General features: G+C 35.3%; 1 long non-coding RNA gene across 9 annotated transcripts in view; it reads left to right on the top strand.

The window, feature by feature from the left end:
• Positions 1-26,978, top strand: part of LOC101702303 (uncharacterized) — a 610,288-nt gene that overhangs the window by 486,560 nt on the left and 96,750 nt on the right. For 8 of the 9 annotated variants that reach the window (XR_015453096.1, XR_015453093.1, XR_015453091.1 and 5 more), the window contains one exon: positions 9,848-9,942. The exons of the other annotated variant lie outside the window; for it this stretch is intronic. This is a non-coding gene — a long non-coding RNA (uncharacterized LOC101702303). The remainder of the gene's footprint in view (positions 1-9,847; positions 9,943-26,978) is intronic. 9 annotated transcript variants of the gene reach the window in all.

Raw genomic sequence — 26,978 nt, 5'->3', positions numbered from 1 at the left:
CACCTAGCATCACATGACTTGCACAAAAGAAGCAGGAGAGCTAAGAAGCAGGAGGTAAGATTAGAACTTAAACCGGTTTGTACAACTTCTTCACCTCCCTGCACAGGTGATAACTGGCTAGTTTTACATGCAAAGCAAATGGGCCCCTCACTTTTGGTTAGTAATGGAGAAATTTTAAAATCTAGTAAGGCCAATTAGAGGAAAAGGAAGCTGCCACCAATTAAAGCAGTTTCTTTGAGCAAAGCAAAGCTTATCTTTGATTTAATTATTTACATTCTGGGACAGCGGCTCATATTTACTTAATCTAGTTTCCCAGAACATTGTATAACAACTCATTGTTTATTCACCCTCCCTTACCGTTTCTCTATAAACTTCTCACAGCATATCCTAGCCTTGAGATTACAAAGTAAGTCAATTTTTTTATAAAGTATATGAAGTCAAATAGTTTTGGAGCAATGTCTCAGACAGCTCATCACCAGAGCTTATATGGGATTTTATGGTACTTCTAAAGAAGGATGTTTGGACTGTGACTTGGAATGTTCTTCATTGCTTATCTCACATGCTCACGATGCTTTAGGCATACTTACCTGAACATCTGGGTTCTCTCTTAGGCATCCTTTAAAAATGGTGCTATGCTAGTGTGAAGCCTGATGAGCAGCATCATGCATGGCTGGTGTTGGAGAACCACACTTTACCAAAAACAAGCTGCCCATGGGCTCCCAAAGGGCCTCCTGGGCTCTGGTTGTTAGTCCCTGTGAGATGCACTGAGGCCATTTATTTACTAAACATTGTATTTATTAAACATCTTTAAGAAGGGAACTATGAAGATCTGAAAGAGACTAAAAATCTCTTGGCAGTGTTCTCAGATGTGATCTAAACAACACAAGAATGGAAACAACACAAGTGGAAAACTCAGCCAATCATCCAAATTTTTGACATTCAACATCTAGACATAGGTATCATAGGAACACAGCCACACTATTTTTTGGCCAATGGTCCTCACAGGGTGGAGTGATCTGGATATTGCGGTATATATTTTTTTCTTTCTGATGGTGAAAAGTTTATTTTACTTGGGATTTAGTGATGCAAGGGTCTTTGGAAACTGTCTAGTCTAAATACTTCTTTATCCAGTGAATACCAGTGAGGATTTAACTCTCCCAGTCAGTCACATTGCTCACTGCAAAGGTGGAATTGAAACAGTTTTTCACCCTCTTTTTCATTCTTCCTAGAGTGATGCTATGCTGGATTGTATTTTTTTGAGGTAGAAAGGAGAATATTCTACCTTAGGCATTGGGTTGATTTTTCTGTTTCCAAATATAGGTGTGATTATCTGTCATAATTACTTTTCTCGTTGCTGGGACAATATACCTGACACCCATGAGTTAAAGGAGGAAAGGTTTGTTTTAGTTCTTAGTTTATGGAGGTTTCAGTCCATATTTGGTTGGCTCTAACACAGGGTGGCATGGCAGAGGAGAAACAGGTCCTGCCATGGCAGGCAGGAACCAGCAAGCAGCAAGCCTTCCTTTCTGTTTTATCCCATCCAGGCTACAAGCTTATTGGATGATGCCACCCACATCTAGGGTGAGCCTTCCCATTATCCACATCCAGAACTGTGCTAAACCAATCAATAGAGTAATGCAGTTATAATACACTCTTAATCTAGTATCACACACCCAGTATCCAGCCACTCCAAAAAGCCCCACCTGAAAGCACATGAGGCTTTGGGGGACATTTTAGATATAAAACAAAACACCCACACAGGTAAGATTTACAACCTAAATTAATCTATGGCCATGATCATTACATGTGTGTTTTGAACACACTGTGTACACAGACACCAGCAGGCCTAAAAGAGGAAATGAAGAGCTCTAAGATACCACCCCATGCTTTAAGTTTATGTCATTGAAAATAATCATTTGTATAAATCTAGTATTTCAGAGAAAATAACTCAGCCTAAAGAAAATCAGGTCTTGAGTCAAACAGATCTTGAGTGTGTTTGGCTGTCCTTGGAAACTGACATTTTCCTGGAATGTGTGTAGAAAAGAATTTTGAAAATATTTGAGGAATGCAAGTGATTGTTTTCTTAACATTGAAAAGTAAGTATGTGTGAATGGGAGGAGGAGGCATTATAGTGGCTGCTCTGACATGCTGGAGTCACACTAATGTAAATTAAACAGTAAATTTTTGAAGTTAATAGCAGAAAGTTATGACAAAAGTGTATGCTTTATGAGAACTATAGAAAAGGCCAACAATTAAGAAGGTATGTGCAAGCTCATAAAAAAGAAGACAAGACTAACTTTATGAATGTTGTCACTTTTGTTTTTAAGAAAGTTTTAAAGGGTTCTTATTTTAGAAACTTTCCTCCATAGATGCCATCATACTTTAAAAACAAATGTGAATTTCTGTCTCTAATGTCAACAAAAGTCATCAAACATTTGTTACAATTTCAAAGTTCCAGCTTTTATTATCTGTTATGAAAGAAATGAAAGCAGTTATGACCCCGTCCCCTGCCATGCCGAACTGGAGTTCATTGGGCCTTGGTGAATCCCAAGGCCCTGGTCCTAAGATTTTCCCCTTTAGCAGATCTCTCACTGCCTCCTCCTCCTCGTCTCCCACTGTGGGCACTGTCACCACCACACTCCAGCACTGAGCAGATTGTTGCCCGGCTCCTTGGAGAGGGTTCAGTGCATTTGTCAGGAACTGAAAAGTTTTGGAGCCAGTTTGAGGACTTTCTAGTACACAAAGTGTTGGCTGGAAATGTGGTGAGTATTAAATGGAATGTTAATTTTCATGAATATTGTCCCCATGGTTGTAGCTTGTGGTCATTGAGCAATTTAGCAATCACCATGTGGTCTGTTGGACACACAGCCTGGGTGAAGTTCAAAAATTAACAGCCAGTCAGTGGGGAGAAAGCCAGAACTCAAAGTCATATGTGTTTTCACTTTTTTTTCTTTTTTCTTTCTCATTTTTTTTTCATCTACCCACTCAAGGGATGATTTCTTCTTTATTAAAACTTTAGGTATCACCATATGCCTGAGATCTGTAGGTACCTCCCATGGCCTCTCATATTTTTAGCTATTTAATTTTAGCCCACAACTGTCAGACTTGTATTCTTGCTATGAAATCTATAATTCAATGATTCTTTGCCAATTCACTCTTCGCCTCATCATGTAAGGTGTATTGCACCCTTAATTCCAAGAACACTTATATTTGCATTCAAGGTATATTCAGTTTCATACTTTTGGTCAAACCAAAAGAGTTTGTTGAAATTGAAGAAGTTACAGCCTGGTTAGAGCAGACAATTTTAGACAAAGACATCAGAAATTATCTTCTTACCCTTCTTTTCACATATGAAATGATCTCAATGAGCTCTCACCATACCTTGTGAGATGTCTAAGTCAGGAACTTTATTGTAGTCCCTTCTTTACAAAATCCTATAGTCCCTAATGGTGAAAGTGAATTGTCCAAGGCCACACAGTATGGATTGGAAGACAAATCTCCTGCCACTGACATCCTATCATCCTTTCTGTCAGCCTTGCCCTACCCGAATAACTAAGCTGTGTCATGAGGAATTTGTTACTAATATAAAAAATAGAAGCCTGTCCATGATTTATCTTTCTCAATCTTTAATAAACTATAACAAGTCAAATTTCCTTGCTCATGTATTTATATTCCAATAGGCCTCCTTGAACAGAAGGGAAGGAATGGAAATGTCCCATATCTTCTAGAAGTTGTGTGTGACCCATGAACCTTAACGTTCCTCATGGGTGCAACCAGAACAGTAGGTGTAAAGTGCAAATAGTGTCTGACATCTTAGTGATAACAGTTTGCCCACACCATCTACTCTGTTAAGAGGAGCTATTTAATGGGGCCACTTCAATAGTCCTTACAATTTAATCACCACTCATACCAGAACAAAGAAATCAAACTTTTGCATTTCTCCATCATTAGTTCAGAGAATTGAAGCTCTAGTATCTAACAGTGCCTTCTGAGAGTTAAAAAGTGAGTCTGAAATAAATCTTTGAAGGTTTATTAATAAATTGCATTATTTATCTGACAGAGATATAATTACACATATAATTAATAATGTACAATTAAATACATTGCATGATAATATATATTATAGCATATTTGTACCTTATATATTTATTGTCAAACATATTCATTCATATATAGAAAATATGGGGCACCACATTTTTATTCAATATCGTCAGAAAATAAATTGATCTACATGTATGAAATAGGCTTCCTTACTATTTTGATAGAATTTTCTATACACTATTTTATAGACTTTTACTTCAGGAGATAAAGACCGATATGAAACTCATTTAATCCTTCCTGATAGGCTTATATTAATATAATCAGAGTTTATTTGTTCTTTTTTCCTAACATTCTTACTTATAGTGGACTTAGAAATTTTTGAAACATTCTGTTTGTTACATCGTGTGTCTCTTCTCTTACTAGAAAACCAATCTAGTGTTTAGAATTTTAACTCGATTCTTTCTTTATTTCCTTTTTTTTTTCTTTTTTCTTTACTTCTTTCATGGTACTGGGAATTGAACCCAGGGCCTTCATGCTGAACTATATAGCCTCTGGACTTTTAAATTTTTTGTTTTGTTTTATTTTGAGGCAGGACCTCACTAAGTCACACATTGTCCAGTCTAGGCTCAAACTTACTCTCCTTCTACCTTTGCCTCCAAGAGGGCTGGTATTACAAGCATGTGCCTCTATCTTTAGTTACAACACATGATATAAAAATATACATATTTTGTCTTAAGTACAATTAATAGGCTTTATACAAATTATTGGGGAGAGGTTATTGTATGGAATAGTATTCCTGAATTGCTAATCCTTAGGCTCAATCTTTTCTGCTTTCTTTTTGGTTTCTAGGGTGGGATATAAAGGATAGAGGTTGCCTGATAAGTGAAGTGTGATCCTCCATTAAAAAACAAAGAGGTACATGTGAATACTTTAAATCCTAGCAGGATTAGCAGTGTTTAGTTTGGGATGACCAAAGGATAACCATGGAGTGCTTCTGGCTGTGCAAATGAGAGGAATGTTTTTATTTTTGTTTGTCAAGAGGAACCTACAAAAGGACATTGCCTCTTTAACAGAGGCTCTGGCTTACGTTCCTGGGAGCTTCACAGCTTTCATTCGTAAAGCAGCATGAAAGACTTGATTTTCATTTTATGTTGTGCTTGTGAGGCATTAGCATGATGTTCTAACACTTGTAAATGAATATAGCTCTTGCCTAATCTGTCATTTTAATGCCTTATAGATTTTATTTCACTCGATGTTGTACCAGATTCTCAATAATAATAATCAACTGCTTTGTTGTTCTCTTGCAGAAATTAAATTTCTGCAGTGAGTGTGCAACTAATAAAAGATGTTGCTTGAGGAAACAAAAAATAAATATGATGAATCATAAAAGTTGGGGGAGGGAGAGGGGAACTTGCTCCTAGATGAAAGACAATTACTGAACCAGTGGTGAATATGTCTGATTCTCGTCCTGTCAACAGCTTAATAACCTTCACAAAGTCTTTAGCCATGGTACTTATGTCTGAGCATTAACCTTTGTGGACTGGGTGTTTTCCACAATTTCATTTAGAAGCATTAAAAAAAAAGGCGAGGTAGTAAAATCGCTATTCTCTCTGCTTTGCACCCTGGATAAGTTTGCTCATTGTTGCCATTTTGCACTCACACATACCTTTTATCTTTTCCCCTGTCACAAGCCATCCAGAAGAGCAGCATTAAAGGCAGCAGTGTGGGACTTGGAGTATTGGCAAAGACTGTAAAGTGGAAAATAAACAGTGCATCTATCACTATGCTACAAGAACACAGCACTCATAGCAGTGAAATGACAGTCAGTGGCGAGCAGCTAATTGGTCACCAGCTTTGGAGGAAATATATTTTTCTAGACCTCTGTCATTTACCATGTTCTTTAAACTCCGTGAAACAAAACAAAACAAAACCAAAAACAACCCACCAGGTTGAAGTGTTGGCTCTAACCTCCGGAAGAAAGAAAGTGGAGAGTTAAGGCTTCGAGGCTGACCAGGCACTTTAGAGACTGAATAATTGGAGGCAACTACTGCTAGACAGTGATTTGGTTTCCTGACATGTAATGAATTCACCCCATTGTGCACAGGTAGTGGGTGGGTCCAACACCAGATGTGGGATGAATGTTGCAAATCAGAGAACTTCCACCTGAAAGTGAATTCAGTGCGATGACCAAGTTTTCATCAGTGCCATCCCTTCTTCCTTTTTTTGTCTGTGTTGGAAATGTAGATGGTGACAAGCTACAGAAAAGCAAAAGGAAATATGTTCATCTAGTAAGAGGAGAAGGGAACCTGAAAACATAAATGTTAACCAAGAAAAAGAAAGTCAATGTGAGGTAGCAGACATTTACAGGGCTGTAACTACAACTGTACTGTCATATTAAAGTTAAAAAATACTAGAAGGAAAGACCTTAAGACATAGTCAAATTTACTGAAGCATTTAGATCTCTGTCCTAAATCTGGACATACCGTATGGGGAAAAGAAGGAATAAAAGCACCTAAATAAGCATTTTATTATTTAAATGTGTATCACATACAGTGTTCCCATTCATGTAACTTGGCTGAATGATGACTTAGTGTGCACAAAAAGACTTTGATCTGGAAAATGTACATATTAAGAGGAATAACGGATTGATTGTCTTAATCCACATAGACATAAAGTCCAAGAATTGTGGGATAGTTTAAAATTCTGTAGATTAGTAGCTTTATAAATTTAACTCCTCCTGAAATGTTGGTAGACCTTACATCTGCTTGTGATTGTTGGATATAAGGGTCCAAAAATCCTTTGGAATTGTACCCCTTATTGTGTATGGATGGTATGTATTTTAGTGAGGACAGAAGCTGGCTTCTCTCAGATTCTCAAAGAGACGCAATATCAAATGGAAGCTAAAAATCACTTAATCATGTAAACTGAAGAAAAAGAATAGAAAAAAGTAATAAAATAATGATTTTTAAAGAAATCTAGGTCCTAGTTGTGCATGAAAGATCTAAACAGGGAAGAATTGATTAAAAGCAGCTCTTAAAAGTTGATTATTTTCAATACGTGCTTTCAGTCACAACAAAAATCATCCTAGAATTTCAGACGATATCTCTTTTGCATCCATGTGATTTCATTTCCATTTTTTAAAACAAAAATATAACCTAAAAATGCCCTGAGTTAATATCTTTATATTATTACTCTATGTGTATTATTGGGTTCTCTCTTTTTCTTCCTCTCCTCCTCCTCCCTTCTGCTCCTTCCTGTTCCCCCTCCTTCTGCTTCTTCTTCTTTTCTTTTTTTTTTTTTGGCCCTTTTTCCTTTTCAGAAGAAATAATATATGATTTTCTAAGGAATTGCACTGACTGATGTTTGTGCTAACACAAGAACGTGCCACTGACTGTGGCATGCAGGGGACGTGACTGACTGGCCCCAGGTCTCAGCTGCGGCCTTGGCAATCCATCCCAGTGAGTGTCTATGCCTCCTGTAGGCTGTTCCCACATGTGAGTAGGCCTGGCATTGTGACTGAGGCAGATCTGTTTTTGGAGAGGCAGGATCATCTGACAGGTGGAGTTAGCACTAGGACTGCATGATTGTCTTGCCATAACTTTCCCTGGACATGCACATAGAGTTAAAATTCTTGCACTCGATCTCCCTTCTTCCTTCACTCTGGATTAGACTTGCAACATGGTTTGAAGGCTCTTGCAGCCTCTCTTTTCTTTCTCCCCATTTTCTTTTACAGACAGTTAGTCTAATAAATTTTGTGCACATTCAGTCCCTTCTTGGCATTCACTTTTTGTGGTATCCTAAAATTAATATTGTAACAATATAATACAACTCATTTTTTCACCATTCACTATATGCCAAGTAATGTGCTATTGCATAGCCATTTAATTCTCTCAAATCCCAAGAGAGAAAAATTACATTTACTTTACAAGAGGAAAAGCAGTCTCTCTGAGAGATAAAATAATCTATTTGGTACTAGGTTGTAGAGTTACTATTTGGAAATTGTTCTATTCTACTCCAGAGCCCATGTCTCTACCACTAAACTACAGCCCCTTTGAAGCAAATGGAATGGCCATTTCCCTCAAATAGTCACTGTGTTTGGTTTTCTCTTGAATGTGACCATGACTGTAAAATAAAGGGATTGGTATAAGCAAGTGTCCTATTTGGGTTTATGTCTGGAGACCATGACCTAAAATTCTTGCTTTTGCCCTGAGAGGCTTTGAAGGTGATGAGCAGAGGACATGGGCTGCTCGTGAGACCTTACTACCCCAAAGTGCCTGGAGTTCTGTGGTCCAGACATCTACTCATTTTCTCTAGTAAACCTCAGCCTCCAGGAACAAGAGAACCAGCCTGCTTCTAGCTTGTATATCCCTCCTACCACCTGTGACTTTAGTATTGTTAGTGAAGTCATGGGGTCAGAGCTGAGGGGTTTTTTTAAGAAAATGAGAAAAATAAATGTTCTTCTTTCAAGGTTTCTGTTTGACAATGTTTGCGAGACAAAGTAGAATTTTCACTGCACAAGTCCTTAGCTCAAGAGCTCCACTCAGTCAGCAGTTATTTTATGTGCTTTTTATTCAGCCTTTCTTGTTTAGAAAAAGGAAAAAGAGAAATTTATCCACTCAAAGTAAGCTTTTTGCTAAACTTGTGTCTTTCCCTTGTTTGTCATGTTAATTACATCCCAAACAACCTCTTTTCAGAGAATGCTGCAATCCAACTATAAAGCCCTATCAGATGTACAATGGCTTGTAAAGTGCACTGAATTTTTATGTAATAATGAATTTAGTATTATATTTATCGCTAAATAAATGCATATTTTGCTCCTTTGTGTACCTGCTCATTCATATACTTAGTGACCTATTATGGCAAGATATTTAATCTCTTATTCCTTAGGTATGTGGTACAGATAATAATATTTCCCTTTGTAGAATTATTATTAGAGTGTACTATGTGCTGGGAATTTCATCTAGATTAATGTTTGTTAAGTAATTAAACAGATCTTCCCAGTTAATTTTTGGTGATGCAATATTACAACTTTATCATTGTCATATTCAGCAAACCATACAAAGGAAGGTTCCTTGGCTGGACAAAACTTATGGGTTCAGATACCTTTACAAAGCAATTTTCTCAAGGAATGACAGAATCTATGGGTTCTCAACTGAATTAACATAATAGGTGTTCAGTGAATATCACAAAAGTGTAAAAGAAATGAGAGAGAGGGAATTTGGTATGTAATGGGGTTGGCTCTCCAGAATAAAAACACTAAAGCCTCATAAGTGAACGTTACTTCTTCAACTTATTTTCTTTTAATAGAGGACTAATTATTCAAGTGTTATTGAAGTTCCCCTTACTATTGAGCATGAGAGTCCATATTATAAAATACTTGAGAGTTAAATCAATAAAAAGTCACTAAAGTTATTCTGTGGCAGCAATAGGGTGGTAATGACTATTTTCTCACTGTGCAAACAACGCCTGCTTATCTAAAGTGAGACCATGCCCACCTTTCAGCATGGTCTACTGGTTTTTAAATTGGCTGGGGATTTAGCTCAGTGGTTCTGCCACCTGCCTCACAAGGACCAGAGTTCAATTCCCAGTACCAAAAATCCCCCCAAAACCAAAAAATAAATTCCAATAACCAAAACAGTAGCAACATACATGAAAAGTTTATCCGGAGAACTCAAATTTTAAGTGCTAAGATGATTGCCCAACTTTTTTCAAGATAAATGTTTCCTATGATATGTAGGACAAGTGTATCTTTTGTCATGTCAACTATGGTAACTTACTTGAGCATAGAATCCTATTTGTCTTACAGGATTACATTTATTTTGGAGGGAGAGAAGTTGGCTTGGGTCCTAAATTGATGTTGGTTGGTTTCATCTTGATCCTAGAGGAATGTACAAATACAAGGTATGATTGAAAAATACAGTCAGTGTTTAAATTTTAAAAATAATTACAGTGAAATATATAAATCCAGTAATCCCCCTGAAAATATTCCCCCTTGCTTTGAACACACTTATCACATAATTCTTACCACTTTTTGAAGAATTTCTGCAAGTCCTCCTTCGTGAGTGTCTTTAGATATGATGTCAGGGCTTCCTTAATGTCCTGTATCAATTCAAAACATTTACTATTCATGGTAATTTTGACATTGAAGAAGAGCCAGAAGTCACACAATGCCAGATCCAGTGAATAAGGTGAATGAAGACACACCACAGTGTTTTTATTTGACAGAAATTTCCATAAACATTAGGAATGGATTCAGGACATCAAGGCAGCCATGAAAAGACAATCTGGAAAGAAGATTTCTAGAACTACTTCAGAAATTTGGATAAGTGTGTTCAAAGCAAAGAAGAGTATTTTGAGGTTAATTAATGTCAGTGTGTCTTTACTATAGTAGTTTTTTATTTTTATTGAATCATTCACCTTATTGTGTGACCCCCATCTCATATAATAGTCTAAAATTAGATTTAAATGTACAATAGAATCAGTTTAATTGAACTGTATGAAGCCTATTGATTACTCTTATACAAAAGGAAATGTGATCAAACCCAAAGACTACTTAATGATGAAAAATATTATTTAAACAAAAATGTATGGGGTCCTTGACCAAGCTTCAATATGGATCTTGGAAAGTCTATGATAGAAACAAATTTATTTTCTTTATAGCAGCTATTGCATTATACTTGTGTCTTATAGCATTGGTATATTTGGATCTATTGTATTCTCTACTACTAGATCATCAGGTCAGCAAAAAATACTTGTTTTGTTGTGAGCAGTAGAAATACAAAGAAAAGAAAAAAAGTATTGATAGTCTCAAGAAGACTACTAGTGGCAAATGTGTAGATTTAATTGAGAATTAAATTTGCATGGCTTATGGTTTTGTAAATAAGGAGGAAAGGGGTAGAAGGGTATAAATAAGGTGGGGAATGGAAGGCAGAGAGAGAAGAGAACTGGGGAAAAAGGAAGAATCAAGATATATCATATACAGGTACAAATTCCCTGTGATGAATGTGATCATTATATATCTCTAAAATGTACCAATAAACTTAATTATTTAAAAAAATTGTATGGCTTAGTGCACCAGTCTCCAAAGTGAGGTATTGAGGGAGTGGAAAGTTTTATATATATATATATATATTTTTTTTTTTTGGTACTGGGGATCGAACTCGGGTCCTTGTGCTTGCACAGCAGATGGCAAAACCACTGAGCTAAATCCCCAGCTTGGAATGTTTATATTTTATAATATTAGAATATTAGATATGTTTAGAACATATACTTCAAAATGAGAAGTTTGTTTAGTATTGAATATGTGGATTACATATATATTATTTTTCATAAATTTATTCTAAAATATTTTAGTGAAAAGGAGATAGAGATTTGAAAACAACTATCACATTATATAGCACTTTTTACTCACTGAATATCAGTAAACAATTCTTGAATGAAAGACTCACATCTCAGGTTAGTAAATCTTACTTTCCCAGATACACTAAACCCTCTTCCTGTCCTTTGGTCCTCTTATCCTATCTCAGCTACTTGTTGCCTCAGGGACCATCTTGCCTCAATGAGCCATGTAACTCATAGTTCTTCCCCACCCGTCACTCCCACCGAGAGTTCTTAATTTAGCCATTGAGTCGAATAGAACTGAATTATGGCCCTTGACTTTATTTCAGATAATATTTTCATTAGATAATAGCTAACAGATTTTACAGAAGATTCATCTGGATCCCAAGGGTGGACATTATAAACCTAATGTTATCTACCCATTTCAAGTCAGCCTCCATGTCAATGAGTGCATCAAGACAACCTCCACGGGTCACTCAAAACTAGAAAATGGAGTCACGGTTTAATTTCTAATCTTTTCCCTTCAAAGCTCTTGCCCTATCAAATAAGAAAATTAGGGGCTATTTTGAGGTGATATAGCAAGATTTTTCAGCCTCATTATAATTGACATTTGGGATCAGTGATTCTTTGCTGTTGTGGGGCTGTTCAATGCACTGTAGGATGCTTAACATCTTCTCTGCCCTGTACTCACTAAATGTCAGTAGCAATCCCATTCCCTACCCTATATGTGATAACCATAAGTGTCTCCAGATCTTGCTAAATGTTCCCTGGAACAGAATTGTCTCTCATTGAAAAACCACTGGGTTAGGATAAAATAGTATGAGACAGTTTTTTAAAGTATAGAATAGTTCAATAAACAATGAATTAACCTTGTAATTGAGTTCAAAAGTAATATGACTATCAGAAATGTGAATAATCAAAAATGATTTATTTGAGAGGGTGGTGTCAGTTCCTCAATTCCAATCCACTGTTTTAATCACAGTAGTTTAGAGTTGTAACTAATAATTGAAAACTTACTTCCATTTTATCTTGTTTGACCATGGGGGGATAAAGATTTTGAGGAGTCAGATAGAAAATGATGGAAAGGGTAAGCCAGAGGATCTAGAGATGAAATAGGAAATTGGTGAGGGATGATTAAGAACATGTTTTCTGAATAATCAAATCAATCAAGACTATTATGAAATTCTGTGGCTCATGACATTGGGAGGAGTGCCCAGAAATAACCAACAAAAGGTTGCAAAGTAAAAGGAGAAGATGATCCTTCAAATCTCATTATTAAAACTTGGCTCAAGGTTACTTTCACAGCATATTAGCAGGTGCATATTTTCTAAATGATCCAGCTAATGTTACTAAGAAAGTTTCCCCCAAATTCTTTTTGGGGAGTATTTAAATCTTCAAATACAAACATGATGAAGAAAAGATTCAATTACATGTGAGTTGAAAATAGAAATATATATATTGACCAATACATTTCTCCTTTCCTGTGAGAACTAATGGAAAAACAACCCACCCACCCCAATGGGCTAGCTGTTCATTTGCTGGATTTATGTCAGATGGGGGATTATTACTAATCCAAGATACTTTAAGAGAAACTTGGGTCAAAACTGTCAATTAGATGGAGAAATTATGTACAAAATTAGGATTTCAGAGAGCCAGATCTTTTGGCAGATAGCTAGGTCCTGAAGCCCTTTGAAATCAGAACATAGTACAATGACCCTCTGGGGTAAACCTTCCCATTAAATTTCCAGTTCTTCAATGTTTTATACTATCCAGGGAGCAAACAAATTAAGATTTTCTTTTGTAAAATATTTTTTCTTCCTACCTGGCCTAAATCCTGACTCCAGGTCTTCTGTGGACAGCAGATGGAAAGGTGCGTGTCCTGTGGTCAGGGCCATCCATAATTTGTTTCTGAAATTTTAAAATGGCTATAGTTTATTTTTTGTGGTGCGTATTACACATACAAGTGAATAATTTATTAAATAGAAATTGCTTTTAAAAGAAAAAAGTTTCTGTGTGTCTGCAAAAGCACATGTATTAGGATGAAAATATACAATCAGATAAATAAATTTGGGGATATTGCATGTGTAAAGAATGTAGGCTTAAAGTTATATGCTGTATATGGATATGGATATGTAACATATTGGTCTATTTATACAAACTGGCTGCATAGATTTAAAACCATTTGAATGCTAGCTTTTGCGAAATTGGTACACTGTCCTAGCACAAAGTCAAAATGTATTTTAGGAACTGCTTACAATGAATTGTGAGTCATTTAAAATAAATTTGTAGGAAGCCTATTAAATCTCTCTCTCTTTTTCTTTTCTTTTTTTGTTCAAACTACAAAATACCCTAAGCATCATTTTTCTAATGCATTGGTATGTCAAATCTATATAAACAAGTATAAATGTTTAAAAAGTACAGAATACTAATCAAGAGACACAAGACATACACTGCTTAATAAATTTTGCCTTCAATTTATTTGTCTAGTATTACAAAGGCAGAGGAGATATCAGTTAATATAGGCAAAGAGGACCCATAATTTATAATTAACTGGCAAGTGGTTTGTAACAAACAGCAGCACCGAGTCTAATAGCCGGTAGAAAAATAACTAGTGTTGATTTGTCCCTCGGCAAATTAATAGAGTGCTTATCAATGACAGGGTTACATAAAACTGCTAAATAAATAATCATCAGTGAGTTCGAGTGAAGCAGATCTTTAACAAGCTTAATCTGAACCTCTTGACATCTGTAGACTATGAAGAGATTAAATGGTAAGAAAGAGAAGATACACTGTGCACATTGTAAGCCTGCTCAGTAACTACAAGATCATGTTCTTATGTAATGAGAAATAAAGAAACATTTTTATTGCAAAATTACACTGAAAAATGATTTTCATTATAATTAGAATGAAAATTATAAAAGATATATCAAGGAAATGCTGAATTGGGATTCACCGGATGAGAATTTCACTACATCTCTTAACAATGAAAACATACAATTTTAGTCATTTTTGATATATTTTTGCTCATTTGCTTTACTTTTATTACTCACCTTTGTACATGCCAGGCATTCCACCTCATATGTCACTGCAGCTGCATCTATGAGCTTATTTTTGGTTATTATATTTCCACTATAGAAGAAAATTAATCAAAGCCCTATATACTAAATGGACATTTCCACTCTGCCTCTCTTCTTAGCCACCTCTATTTATATAGGTTCTAAGCTCCTTGATCCACAATGTCTTATTACTCATGTTTTTCATTGTGCATCATTTCTCTTGCTATGAATTAACAGATCTGTGTAATGCCTCAGGTCTTGTCTTTAAATTTACCCTTGTTTGAAGGTATATTAACATTATAATGCCACCTCATTTTTCTTATGTATGCCAGTAAATAAATTCAGCAATGCCATATATAGATATATATATCTATATGTATATGTATATCTATATGTACATATATGTACAAATGTAGGAAGTTATATGTATATATATTTATATATATGTATATTTCCTGCAAATTTATCTCAAATGACTCACAATTCATTGTAAGCAGTTCCTAAAATACATTCTGACTTTGTGCCATGAACTCTTGATGACAGCCTACCAATTTCTCAAAAGCTCATATTCAAATGGTTTTAAATCTATGAATCTATTTTCTATAAATAAACCATGGTTATATATCCATACATAATTATATATGTAACTATATAAACTATATAGCTATATATTTATATTTATAGTCACTCAATAAATGAGGAGATGCCTCAAATCTTAAATACCTGGTTTCAAAAGCGATATTATAGGTGTTATTATGTGAGACAAATGAGATGTCTTAGTCCATTTGTGCTACTATAACAAAATGCCTGACACTGAGTAATTTATAAAGAACAGAAACTTACTGTCTCACAATTCTGGAGGCTGAGAAGTCCAAGATCAACACATTGGCAGGTCTAGTGTCTGATGAGAAGGGCTTTCTGCTTCTAACATGGCATCTTATATGTTGCATCCTCTGGAAGGAATGGATGCTGTGTTCAGACATGGCAGAAGGGAAGGAAGATGAAGCAGGGGTCAAATGTGAATGAAGACTAGTCCTTAGCTCTCACTCACTGAAGGAGGAGCCCACATGACCTAATCACCTGCTACAAGCGCAACTTCCTCATACTGTTGCACAGGAGCTTAAGTTTCAAAATAAATTTTGGGAGGGACTTGTTCAAACCATAGCACACAGCATGGCACTAGAAAGTCATAGGTTGTGCCCAGGTTCCCAGTGTTTTGCCTCAGAGCAGAACATACGTTTACTATATTTGCATATTCTTTGGGCTTGAAATGCCCCTTTGTAGGGGTTCATGATTAGACTGGTACACTTTGTGTCATAACTTACCTGATATTTTGTAGTGGCTTTGGTGGTAGGAAGATAATGACCCCCCCCAAAAAGGTGTCCATATCCTAATCTCTATAACGTCTGAATATGTTACATTACATGACAAAGAGAAATTAAGGTTGCAGATGGGATTAAAGTTGCTAATTCGATGACTTTAAAATAGGAAATTGTTTTGAATTATGAGAGTGATTCCCATTTACCACATGGTCTTTAAAAGGGAACAGGAGGACAGAAAAGAAGGTTCATGGGATTCAATTTGAGAAGGACTTGACCCATTATTGCTGCTTCTGAAGATGGAGGAAGGGGCTGTAAATCAAGAAATTCAGGTGACCTCTCAAAGCTGGGAAAAGAAAGCATATGGATTTGTCTTCCAGAAGGGAGCCAATGCTTCCAACACCTTGATTTTAACTCAGTGACACTTGTATCAGACATCTATGCAAACATTCCACTGAGTTATACCTTCATGTCGTCTCACACTTCAGACTTCAGAATTGAGAGATAGTAAACTTGTGTTTAGAAGTTTGTTATAGCAGAAACAGAAAGCTAGTATAGTTCTTAGATTTTCTACTTTTGGCTTCTTTCTCTTCCATCTATTTTCCACAATTTCCCCCAAGATTATCTTTTAAAATTCTGATCTAGGTATGACACACTTTTATGCTAAATCTGCTTGTGGTTTACCATGTTGACCAGGATCACTGGTCACTGGTTTATCATGGCACTTGGGGCTCTGCATTATCTATCCTCAGTTTCCAGCTTTGAGTCTTATGTAAAACCCTCCCTCTACCTTCCCCTTCCACACATACCACAAGAATATATTCTATACATAACATATCTCAAAATATGTAAAGAACGATTAGTTTACTCACAGCTTCTGGAAAATACCACTAACTTTTATGGTCCTTAGTGCTTGTTTATTCTGATTAGTTTATGTACTATGTTCATCCTCTTGGTTTCTTCCTGATGAATCTACCAACTGTAATGTTTTACAGTACAGGGATGACTTTCATGGCTGTTTGTACTTCTACTGTTGCTCTTTCCTTGAGTTAGTACAGTGTCTACTCCATAGTTCTAAATATTTCCCAAGTGTTAATTTATTTATTCCTCACAACAATCCCACGAGAAAGATATTATCACCTCCATTTTAGGATTGATGAAACTGGAGTACAAGGTTAAATAATGTTCCCATTTACAAGTCTACTAAGAATTGGAGTTGAAATTCAATCCCAAGCAGTTTAACTCTACAGGCTGTGAATCGGTCCTTTCAATACTACTTCACTATATAGTATATCCAAACAGAAAAATGTCTCATTTTTTTTCTTTGTAGAAATCGGAATCTCAGTAATTGACTGGGGAAGTTGAAAATATGATACAATTATAGAGCCTACTTTTCGTGGTCTCATTAGATTTGGGGTATTTGGTTCATCTAACCAAGTATTTCCAGGCCAAAAAATAAGAAAAAGTTTTCATTTATATTCATATAGATTTGACCAGTGGCTTTCTAATTTCTACTTTTGGTTTTCCTATTCAGATAATATTGGCTTCATAGAATGAGATGGGAAGTATTCTTTCATCTCAGAAATTTATGGAAGACTTTTTGTGAAATTGGTAATGCTTTTGTTATTTTTTATATGTTTGAAATATTCACCAGTGAAGCTATTTGGTTTTGGAATTTTTCTTCTGGGAAAGTAAAATGTATTTTTTAAAATATAAAATAGGTCTATTCAGGCTATTTGTTTGTGAGTTTTGATAGTTTGTTTCTTCAAGGAAATTTTTCATTTCATCTAAGTTGTTAAATTTATTGACAAAGTTTTATATAGTATTGCCTTATCTTTTAAATATCTATAAAAGTATTAATGTTGGCACATTCATCTTTCCTGAAATTGGTGATTTTTCACTAATTAGACTTGCAAAAAAATTACCAATTGTATTGATTTCTTTCAAAGAACTTTTTTTATTTACTTTTCTTTTTCTATTTTCTATGTCATTGATTTCTGCTCTAATAATTTGTCTTTTTTGTTTAATTTGCTTTTTCATGTGACTGTTGTTTTTATTTTTTGAGGGTAGAAGCTTTATTAGTTTAAGATTTTTCCTCTTTTTTAGTATAGGCATTTTCTGTTACAAATCCCCTTTGGCAATTTAAGTACTACTTAACTGAATTTCACACATTTTTATATGCTGTATTTTAATTTTCATTCAGTTAAAATCACCTTTTTTTTTTTGGTACTGGGGATCTGGGATCAAACTCAGGACCTTGTGCTTCCAAGGCAGGTGCCATTCCACTAAGTTACATTCCTGGCTGAAAATCACTTTCTAGTTTTTCTCTTCATTTCTTCTTTAGCCTAGGGTTTATCTAGAAATGTATTAAAATTTCCAAATATTTGGGAACTTTTCATAAAAGGTTTTGTTTTGATTTTTTACTTAATTTTCTGAGAGAAAACATTTTTCAATGCTTGAATTCTTTTAAATTTGTGGAAATATATATCTTATCTTAGAATATGATCTATTTTTTTATATGGTGTGTATTTGAAAATAATATGTATTCTAATATTTGTAGGATACTTCTCTCATTCTCTTTCATATATATATGACAGTTTTGTTTAATATTGTTGTGAGGTCTGTGTGTCCTGACTTTTTGTTCAATTGATTATTGAGATATATTGAAATTTTAGATTATTCTTACTAATTTGTCAATTTTCCAAGTAATCCTCAGTTTTTTGAACTATATCCTGAGGTTCTTTATTAGGACCATAAACATTTAAGATATTTATGCCGTCTTCATGAACTGTCCCTCTTATCATTGTGATTTGACCTCGTCACAACTGCTAATATTTTTTGCCCTGCTATGTATTTGTTTGATATCAGTACAGTCACTCTAGCTTTTTTTTGTTTTGGTGAGAATTAAAATGAGAAATCATTTTTTTTCATTCTTTCATTTTTAAAGTGTCTGTTTTTTTATTTTTTAAACATTTAAATGCCATATTGGCTATTCTTTTTGGTACCTGGGATTGAACTCCGGTCCTTGCGCTTGCGAGGCAGGTGATAGAACCACTGAGCTAAATCCTCGGCCATGGCTATTCTTTTTAAAATCAAATCTGACAATATTTGCCCTTTAATTATAATATTTACATCATTATATTTAATATAGTTGCTGGTATGGATAAGGCTAAATCTATCATATTTGTGTTTTTGTTTGTTCCATATATTCTTTATTATCTTTATTTCTCCTTTTTGAATTATTCTGCATTAATGTGCTTACATTTTTATCTCTCTGTTGGTGGCTCCTTTAAGTTTGATGGATACATCTTTAACATATAACATTCTATGTCAAATATTGCTATTCTGTATCATTTAGAGTATAGGAAATCTACATTTATTTCCCCTGCCAGTCTTTACACTACATTTGTCAAATATTTTTCTTACACATTTCATAAAACCCACACCATAGAGTTATTTTTGTTGAAACAATTATCCTTTGAAAAATTTATATAACAAGGAAAGCATCTTGAATATTTCCTCAATTTCTACCATTTCCAGGATTCTTTGTTCCTTTGTAGATACCCATATTTCCATTTGGTTTCAACCTATTATCATTTTACTTTTTGTCTGTAGGACTTTCTTTGACATTTTTCATATGCATATTTGCAGATCTGCTTTTGTATATCTGAAAGTAAATTTTATTTCACCTTCCTTTCTGAAAGGTATTTTTCCTTCAGTATAGAAATCTAGGTTAACAGGATTTTTTGTTTGCTTAGGATATTTCCTTTGAATACTCTAAAGATATTACTCTACTATCTTCTACTGTGTATTGTTTTTAAAGGGAAATCCCTGTTATTAACTGTGTTCCTCTGTATGAATTATAGCATTTTGTTTTGTTTCTAATCAGTAGTTTGAGCAATTTGGTTATGATGCAGTTTTGGGTATCTTTTCTTCATAATTCTTGTACTTGGGTTTTTGACATTCTTGGTTATGTGCTTTATTTTTTTTCATCAAATTTGGAAAGTTTTCAGCTATTATTTATTCCATTTTTTGCCTTACTTCCTCTCCTTATAGGATCCCTGATTACATTTATATTAGGTAAATGGAAGTTGTGCTTCTGCTAATTGATGCTTTAAATGTTTTCCCTATCGTATTTTAGCTGGTGTCCAAGGCTATGTCTTCAAATTTACCTTTCTTTTCTTTTATAATGACTAATATGTTGTTAATTCCATCCAGGTTATTTTTCATCTATAGAAATTTGATTTTGGTCTTTTGCATCATTTATGTCTCTTCCCTTTTTGAACACAGAATAGTTATAGCTGCTTTAATGTCCTTGGCTTTTATTACTTATATCTGGGTCTACTGTGGATCAGTTTTAATTGATTGATTTTTCTGCTCATTAAAGTTGTTTGTTTCTAATTTTTTTACGTGTCTGTAATCTCTGGCATTGTGTTTTTACCTGATGGGTGCTGATTATTTTTCATTTTCATGAGTATCTTTGAATTTCGTCCTGGGAAACCACTGAGTTACTACAAAAGTTTAATTTCAGAGGGTCTTCCATGATTTTTAAGTAAATTCAGAGTAATATTTGGTCTGGTGCTAGTTATTTCCCACTGAACAGGAAACTTCTGTGTCCTCTTTACAATGCTCAGTGAACTGTGAGGCTTACTATTCTTGTTGGAGGAAATAGTCACTCTCTCCAGCTCTGTGAAAGCTCCTGGTAGTTTTTTTTAATCTTTTAGGATGTTTCTTGGTCCGAATTTAAGTAGTTTCATCACAGGCCTGTGCTACTAAGTATTCTTAAATACTCAAGGATGCCCCTCTGCAGATCTCCAAGGTTCCTTCTCTGGGCAGCCCTCTTTCCTCTGGTTTTCTATCTTGGGAGCTTTAGCTGTCTTTGTCTCCCTCACTTCAACTAAAGATTTGGCTGGGCTCTTCCTGGTTTCTCATTTGTTTTACAGGTTAAAAATTCAAAGCATATATTATGACAATTGTAGGATTTACCCCCACTTAATTCCCTTTTTTTAGAGACCTTTGCTTTATGTTTGCTGATATCTAGTATCTTGAAAATCATATTATTTTCTGGTGGTTTTTTTTTTTCAGGCAGAGGCTTAAATGTGGTCCATATTTCCCCGTGTTGATCAGAAGCAAAGTCGAGTTAACATTCTTCTAGTTCATGTGGGTGCTTCTTGTAAGAGACAAAAATCTAGGACTCACCAAAGTTGAAATTTTGTTTTGATGCATTCTGATAGATGAGAAACTGTCTCAACTTCCATGACCCATATGTATTTCCAATTGGCAGAAATGAATAATGCCAGAAAGCTTGTGAGGAGCCAGTTCTAATAGTTCTAACCCATTCAGCAATGCCAGCTACATTATGTAGCACTAACTATAGCACATTCTATAGCTAAAGCTGTATTGTATTTGGACCACTTCCATGCTAGCCTCCTATAATAAAAACTCACACCATAAAATAGCCATAGGTTTTTCTTAGCAGACAAATGACTTCCATCTGAGATAAACAACTAAATCAGAACCTCAAAAAATTATATACAAAGTTTCAAGGTCTTGGTGAGAAGTTTTACTGCTTACAGGCATCACAACTTTTGTCAGATTTTTACCAACTGCAGCTTAAAAATTCTCAGGGCTGACATTTCACAGGATCAGTTACCTTTTAAATGTGTCAAACAGTTTTGTATGACTGATCTGCAGAGCCTAGGACCAAACATTTTTAATAAAAGTTTCAGCAATTACAAAAGATAGCATTAAGCCCTCACCATGTTTTGAAAGGCTTTACAATGTTAACATTGAAATGGATGTCAGATTTGAGAAAAGGGAAGTAAATTCCTGTTTTATTTTTGTCTCAGAATTAATGTTTCAGCTTCAGGGCGGTGGAACTGTGTTTCCTTGCATTTCCAAGCTGCTGCTTTTCCAGATTTACATAACTTAGGACTCATAGGCCTTGACTATCCAAAGGAAGATCAGAACTACAGCAACAATCATCAAAGACTGTTGCCCTGGACTGCTTCTCTACATGCTTTAGGATCATTTCAGGCTTCCTTTCATGTTTAGTGCTGGGAATTTCTAGGGAGCACTTGCTTTATGCTTCTTGAACTAGTCCTCTTACAACAGAAGATACCTTCATTTTCCTCTCTGCTGTTTCCCATGATTGTGTTTCCTGCAAATAGCTATAAAAATGACAGTTCTTGTGGCCCCTGACAGAAGGTGTTCATCTCCCCCATATCTGATGTCTAGCATACCACTGTATTCACAAGAGCACCTATTTAGGGCCATCTCACCTCTTAAACCACCCCCCAAAGTTGATGACAATGAATACTAGAATTGAGATTCTTCATGTCCTCTGATAAGGTGGCAAGTGTTGTCCAGGATGAAGATATGAACTATCATTGTTCCCAAACTGCTGAGTTTTGGGACTGTAATAACTCAGTGAAGTTTGATGAAACCGGTCTTTGCCTTGTCCTCTTCTGTTGCAGTCGTTCCACAGCAGGATGCAAAGGAAGAAATATTTGAGCTGGTATACAGAAATCAAATAAGAGAAAGCTGGATGTAGTGACAGAACTACCAAAAAAAAAAAAAAGAAAAAAAACCATTATTATGTGACTACATAGGATAAAGTGAGGACTATATGAGGACCAGAGTCCAATAGTTCTCCTTGGGAAATGAGCCCTTTCTTTGATGTAATTCAGTGCCCCAACATATGCATCTATGCCCTACCACAGATTTTGTCTTTTCCTCCGGAGAACCTGGATTCTTCGTATAAATATACTGGGAAGAAACTTGTACCACCTGTCCATAAAATATACCTAAATATATCTGAGTTCTCTGATGAACATATTTTGGCTCAAATGAAACTCGTGCTACTCTTTAAATGCATAGCTCAACCATATCTCTTCTTAGAAATTATTAGCTAATAATAAATTTCAAGTAGCAGTGAAATGATGCAGCCACAAATGGACGGGGATGGGACACCTGGACAACTCCTTCGAATCTCAGTACTTTCCTGGAGACAAGGGCTGAGTGGGATTGGGTGTTATCTCAGTACTTTGGGGTTTCCTAAATGTAGGAAAATATGTGTATGTGTAGTGTGAAGTGTAGATATATGTTCAAATACTCTATCAAAGCCAGAACGATGCACCAGTAAAGTAGATACAAATCTTTAACTGACCAGTATTTACCTAGGATCTCATTGGATACTTTCATTTTCTGTGTGTGTGAAAAATGTTTCCTTGAGTGATAGCAAAAACTCCTTTCTCTTCATTGAATGTGTTTTCTGATCTTCTTCATAAGCCTTTGTATAATTGGTAACACCTCCTGAATTGGGATCAGGGCCCGGAAGCTGTTGGGAGAACTTACCACTGACCACCTTTGTTGGCAGCAACATGACACTGCCCTGAAGGTTAACCATTGTTAACTTCTGCGATTTTCATCTCATGTTCCCGTAACATTTAGACAGATCTACTTAAAAGAATATTTTTAAAAGTAGCATTTGTTTTTATCCAGTTTGCTAACTAGACTAGACTCTTTGGGATACTGATATATTAGATAAAACACAGGGGATTAAATATCTATAAGAATGCTGATGTTTTGTTCAAATAGTGCCTTCAATTTGAACTAATTCTTGTTCTAGTTTTCCCTGTTTTCCATTTACATGCCCTTTTTGCATTAATGGTTCATTTTTGAATACTAGAATATTTGGTGGCACTCTTGAAGGAATTAAATTGCATCCACAGCTATCATGCAATTCATGTGGTTGCCCTTTATCACTGTGTTTCTATTTGAGTAGAGCTGTTTATTGTCCTGGGCTCACTCCATTATGCTGTCTCTCAGGAGGCAAAGTTCTTCTACATTTTAGAAAACACTCCATTTTTATTTTGCATTGGCTGAGTGCTACACATTATAGTAATAATTATAATATTTCTTTTTTTATCTTGAAGAAAGTTGTTCTTATCCTGAGGCTAGTTCAGTTAAATTGCTTCATTGGATAGATATCAATATAATGCCTTTGCAACAAAAAAGTTTATATATTGATAACAATTTGGTGGCTCACATGTAATGATTCAGATACCTAAATACATTATACCACAACTGGATAACACTATTATGATATTATTTTGGTAAAAATTTCTGATGGCTAATCCTTGCCCACCTTCTCTGAAAATATCCTTCATATTTCTAGCCCTATATTCACTTATATTTCCCTTGATGCTATTTCCTTTTGATATACCAGCTATAGGGAAAATGTACTTTTAAAAATCTAAATTATAATTTGAAAGATAATAAAAATACCCTACAATTCTATGAACACATATTACTATTATAGACAAATGCTGACTACACCTTAGAAAATATTTGGTAATAAACAAATGTTAGCATCATCGTATATGAATATGCCATGTGTGTCATTTTTTTTGGTACCAGAGATCGAACTCTGGTCCTTGCGCTTGCGCAGCAGGCGGCGAAACCACTGAGCTAAATCCCCAGCCCAAGGTTACCCATTTTTCTCTTTGTTTTTTTTGGTACAGGGGATCGAACTCGGGACCTTGCATTTATGCGGCAGGCGCCAGAACCACTGAGCTAAATCCCCAGCCCTGGGTCATTTTTCTAGGTAACAATTCTATTGTAATTAGAAAAAGAGATCCGTATTATTAGTCATTCTTGGCAAGTATGCTTTTTCACTGGAGGATTTGAAGTGATTTTTGAGTAAACTTTAAAATATATCCAAGTACATTATGACAGCTTTGTTTTTTGGAGATTTGGTGATACAGCTTCCACAATGAACCATGTCAGCAATCAGGTGTCACATCACCAACAAAGCAGAAAAAAAAGAAAAGACAGGAAAAGGAAATGAGCTGAGCTATTGCTTCCCAGATCTATCCTTCAATGGAAAAGATGTTTTATCTGTATTTGTTTGAAGGTTCTAAGCCCTTGCACATGTTTACTAGTATCAACATCATCTACTCATTTGCATGTGTTAGTAAGACTGGGCACTGGATACCTAGGGGTGGTGTCTAGCACATCCTGTCAAGGCTAGTGTTACCACCAGAGTGCTGGCAATATGCTGCAGAGTCAGTTATAAAATCAAGTTCCATCACAAAGGAGGGAAATACAAAATGATGTTTTAAAAAATATTCCAGAAGTCTTTTTGAGAACATGCAAAATAAAAAAGGGCAAGAACTTTAAGAAAGAGAGAGAGAGAAAAGTAATAAAGGGCTGTAAGAATGCTGAGATGGAAAAAGTTGGCAGCTGAGCCAGACCCAGCAGCACTCTACTGCAAAAGACTTTTGGGGAGCATCAGGAGACTGGTATGAGTCACACGCTGGCATTTTCTCCTTCCTCTCTCCTGCCTACTCACACCATGACTCCAAATCAAAACTAACTTAAAAAGATAAAAGATTTCACTGTGTTGGATCCATAATAGTGTGTTTCCACCCAAACCTTTTTCCATCCTCTCAATTGACTAATCATATAATAGGAATCACGCACTGGAGAGTATTGGCACCCCACTAAAGGAGTCTGGAAATGACTGGTTCTTATGAAAACAGCAAGGCAGGTTGCTGCCCTGTGTGGGAGTGGAAAGTGAAGGCAAAGTCCTCTGTGCTAACCCTTGCCTGTGTGTCATATCTATGCTTGTTGACCTGAATGTGGCACTGACCAATGCTTCACTTAGAAGGCTGAGCTTACCTTGTAACTCTCCTGACCTGCAATGTATTACATAAATCCTGCTTACCTAATGTTCTCTTGGAGTTCTTTTTATACTCTTAAAACACATTGTTATGGATTTTTCTCCAATGTCTCCATTCTAAGCTTTCTCTCTGTGGCATAGAGTGTCCTCTAAATCCATCAGTAAAAGCCAACCCCAAAGTTGACAAAGCTGCATAGTAGGCTTCTCTTACACATGCCTAGCGGCCTCTGAATGCTGATCTGTGCTTGAAATAAGGAAGCTTTAAAAACCTTTGTTGACATTGGTCTAAGATCTCTCTGTCTGAGGTACTATCAGGGAATTCGCAGGGCATTCATCAAAATCAAGCTGATGCAAGCATGAATACTCACAAGAAAGAGCCCTTTTATGCTGAAAACTGCTGAAGGCTGGAAAAGGGGCTAATTTATTTAAATTATCCCTCTAAGTGTAAAGCCCCACACTTTCTGGAAGGAGCTGACAACTGTGAGTTAAAGAAAGTTCTCTCAAATTTATAAATAAATTAGTGATGGTAGAAAGTTAACCTGGGATATCAGAGTAACAGAAAAGTAATCGCCATTGGTGTTGATGCAGATGTAGGAAAACAGTTTCTGCTGTTAAGCTTTTAAATGTCAGTAAATGGCAGTTTAGTAGATCATTTGCTAATAATGATTAAATTTCTCATTAAAATGTTTTCTTCATTATTCTTCGGGTAGAAATGTGTAATTCAATGATTGTTACATCAATTACACTTAAAAAGCTCATTAAAACACTGAAATATTATCTCTCGTAGTCCGAGTACTTTAAGAGTACTGTACTAATTATAAAAGAAATAAACTCTTATAATAGCACCATTTGAACTAATGCCTTATAAATTCTTAATGTAAAGCTAACATGTAAAGTTTAAATCAAATATATAGATCCAATAAAACAAAACCTTTTTAATCTTGTTTTACCTTCAAAAGAACTCTGATGATTATAATTAAATAATGCATGATATAATAAAGATCTAGAGTGTGTGATTATTTCATTGGCAATTGAATATTGGTGCTTTTTATTTATGCAAGCAATGTATCCTAGGCAGTATGTATCAAGCATTAAAATATTGATACAATTACACCTAGACTGCCGAACCAATAAAAAAAAAATCTGTGACTTGACTCTGCTGATGATAGTAGGACAGTTTGAAATCTTTTTTAAATTTTAATACTCTGATGTGCTAAGTTATGCTAATTTTGCTGAGAAATAATGCCTTCAAGATTCACTGTTTTTTTATTTTATTCCTGAATGTGAACAAATCCAGCTTTGCTGAGCATGGCTAACTAGAAATTGTTTCTGTACACATTTGACCTTTTTTTTTTTTTTTTTTAGAAAGATAAAAAGAGCAGTAAGGTTTGGAGTAAATTTGTTTTGTTTTTAAGTGTATTCATTCATAATAATCTCTCTCTAATATTCTCATTTACTAAGTTTACCTGTTCTTCTAAACATTGAAATGCCCTTAATCCTTGCCCTTTCTCAAGAGAGTAAAGCAAGGTTTCCTTGTAG

Source organism: Heterocephalus glaber, unplaced genomic scaffold, assembly GCF_053883595.1.
Source record: "Heterocephalus glaber isolate CG9 unplaced genomic scaffold, H.glaber_assembly_v1.0 deba00001457, whole genome shotgun sequence".
Lineage (NCBI taxonomy): Eukaryota > Metazoa > Chordata > Mammalia > Rodentia > Bathyergidae > Heterocephalus > Heterocephalus glaber.
The sequence above is the reverse complement of the archived record's forward strand: the minus strand, read 5'-3'. Positions and strand labels throughout refer to the sequence as shown.